The sequence below is a fragment of the Cetorhinus maximus genome, unplaced genomic scaffold (genome assembly GCF_964194155.1).
Source record: "Cetorhinus maximus unplaced genomic scaffold, sCetMax3.hap1.1 HAP1_SCAFFOLD_997, whole genome shotgun sequence".
In the NCBI taxonomy this organism is placed as follows: Eukaryota; Metazoa; Chordata; class Chondrichthyes; order Lamniformes; family Cetorhinidae; genus Cetorhinus; species Cetorhinus maximus.
The window spans coordinates 117501-120000 of NW_027596939.1; the positions used below are offsets into that span (position 1 = coordinate 117501).

General features: G+C 59.7%; 2 non-coding genes across 2 annotated transcripts; both read left to right on the top strand.

The window, feature by feature from the left end:
* Positions 1-822: 822 nt before the first annotated feature.
* Positions 823-941, top strand: LOC144675485 (5S ribosomal RNA). The gene has a single exon (XR_013575023.1). It is a non-coding gene; the product is annotated as a 5S ribosomal RNA (ribosomal RNA).
* Positions 942-1802: 861 nt separating this feature from the next.
* On the top strand, positions 1803-1921 carry LOC144675486 (5S ribosomal RNA). The gene has a single exon (XR_013575024.1). It is a non-coding gene; the product is annotated as a 5S ribosomal RNA (ribosomal RNA).
* Positions 1922-2500: the final 579 nt, after the last annotated feature.

Below are 2500 nucleotides of genomic sequence, written 5' to 3' on the forward strand. Positions count from 1 at the left end.
CGTCACCACTCTCCACATTCACTCTGCCACACAACGGAGGCGCAATCTTTTTGCTGCTGCTGCTGCTGCTGCTGCTGCTGTCCGCGTGGTCCGCGTGCCCCGGCTCGTTTGCGGGCAGGGAGAAGGTAGCCAGGCCGGTCGGCCAGCACATTCAGCTACCCCGGCGTTGCTGGGCCATTCGAGTGGAGCCTGCTCGGGAAGCTGGGCTCGGCGGCCTGTGATCGGCGCGGACGCATGCACGTCGGGCCGCCCTTGTGCCTCGGGGCGAGCTTTCCCTAAGTTGAAGGCAGGGCAGAGTAGAGAGGGAAGAAGCTCTGTGCCCGCTGGTAAAAGGATCAAGAGCGAGAGGGCCCCACAGATTGAAAGTGAGTTGCCAAAGAAGCAAATGCGAGGTGAGAAAAAGCTTGTGGACGCAACGGGCGGTTGAGGTGCGGAAGGCCGTGACTGCCTGCAAGCGTGGCGGAGGCAGGTAGAATCGAGGCATTCGAGAGGGCGTCGGATGATTATTTGGATAGAAAGAAGGTGCAGGGGTACGGGGACAAAGGCACAAGAGGCGGATGGTAGCGCGTGCCTGACGCTTCCCCCAGTGCGGAGAGGACGAATGTTGAACGGGAGCAAGGGTGCAGGCTGGAGGCTGGTGAGGCGTAAGTAGGGCTTGGGGGGGAGGCTGAGAAGGAAGGGAGCCAGGTGGGGGAGGGATGAAAGGGAGTAGGAGGGAAAGAAGAAGAGAGAGAGAGAGAGAGAAAAAAAAAGAAAACCCGCGGTAAAGAAGAAGGGGCTGGACTGAGAGGCTTGAATTAGCCAGAAAGGCAGGCAGCAAGTGCCTACGGCCATACTAGTCTGAAAACGCCCGATCTCGTCTGATCTCGGAAGCTAAGCAGACTCAGGCCTGGTTAGTACTTGGATGGGAGACCGCCTGGGAATACCAGGTGCAGTAGGCTTTTGCTGCCAGCAGAGGCTGCTCACGTCACCACTCTCCACATTCACTCTGCCACACAACGGAGGCGCAATCTTTTTGCTGCTGCTGCTGCTGCTGCTGCTGCTGCTGTCCGCGTGGTCCGCGTGCCCCGGCTCGTTTGCGGGCAGGGAGAAGGTAGCCAGGCCGGTCGGCCAGCACATTCAGCTACCCCGGCGTTGCTGGGCCATTCGAGTGGAGCCTGCTCGGGAAGCTGGGCTCGGCGGCCTGTGATCGGCGCGGACGCATGCACGTCGGGCCGCCCTTGTGCCTCGGGGCGAGCTTTCCCTAAGTTGAAGGCAGGGCAGAGTAGAGAGGGAAGAAGCTCTGTGCCCGCTGGTAAAAGGATCAAGAGCGAGAGGGCCCCACAGATTGAAAGTGAGTTGCCAAAGAAGCAAATGCGAGGTGAGAAAAAGCTTGTGGACGCAACGGGCGGTTGAGGTGCGGAAGGCCGTGACTGCCTGCAAGCGTGGCGGAGGCAGGTAGAATCGAGGCATTCGAGAGGGCGTCGGATGATTATTTGGATAGAAAGAAGGTGCAGGGGTACGGGGACAAAGGCACAAGAGGCGGATGGTAGCGCGTGCCTGACGCTTCCCCCAGTGCGGAGAGGACGAATGTTGAACGGGAGCAAGGGTGCAGGCTGGAGGCTGGTGAGGCGTAAGTAGGGCTTGCAGTTTGCCTGTGGGGGGAGGCTGAGAAGGAAGGGAGCCAGGTGGGGGAGGGATGAAAGGGAGTAGGAGGGAAAGAAGAAGAGAGAGAGAGAGAGAGAAAAAAAAAGAAAACCCGCGGTAAAGAAGAAGGGGCTGGACTGAGAGGCTTGAATTAGCCAGAAAGGCAGGCGGCAAGTGCCTACGGCCATACTAGTCTGAAAACGCCCGATCTCGTCTGATCTCGGAAGCTAAGCAGACTCAGGCCTGGTTAGTACTTGGATGGGAGACCGCCTGGGAATACCAGGTGCAGTAGGCTTTTGCTGCCAGCAGAGGCTGCTCACCTCACCACTCTCCACATTCACTCTGCCACACAACGGAGGCGCAATCTTTTTGCTGCTGCTGCTGCTGCTGCTGCTGCTGTCCGCGTGGTCCGCGTGCCCCGGCTCGTTTGCGGGCAGGGAGAAGGTAGCCAGGCCGGTCGGCCAGCACATTCAGCTACCCCGGCGTTGCTGGGCCATTCGAGTGGAGCCTGCTCGGGAAGCTGGGCTCGGCGGCCTGTGATCGGCGCGGACGCATGCACGTCGGGCCGCCCTTGTGCCTCGGGGCGAGCTTTCCCTAAGTTGAAGGCAGGGCAGAGTAGAGAGGGAAGAAGCTCTGTGCCCGCTGGTAAAAGGATCAAGAGCGAGAGGGCCCCACAGATTGAAAGTGAGTTGCCAAAGAAGCAAATGCGAGGTGAGAAAAAGCTTGTGGACGCAACGGGCGGTTGAGGTGCGGAAGGCCGTGACTGCCTGCAAGCGTGGCGGAGGCAGGTAGAATCGAGGCATTCGAGAGGGCGTCGGATGATTATTTGGATAGAAAGAAGGTGCAGGGGTACGGGGACAAAGGCACAAGAGGC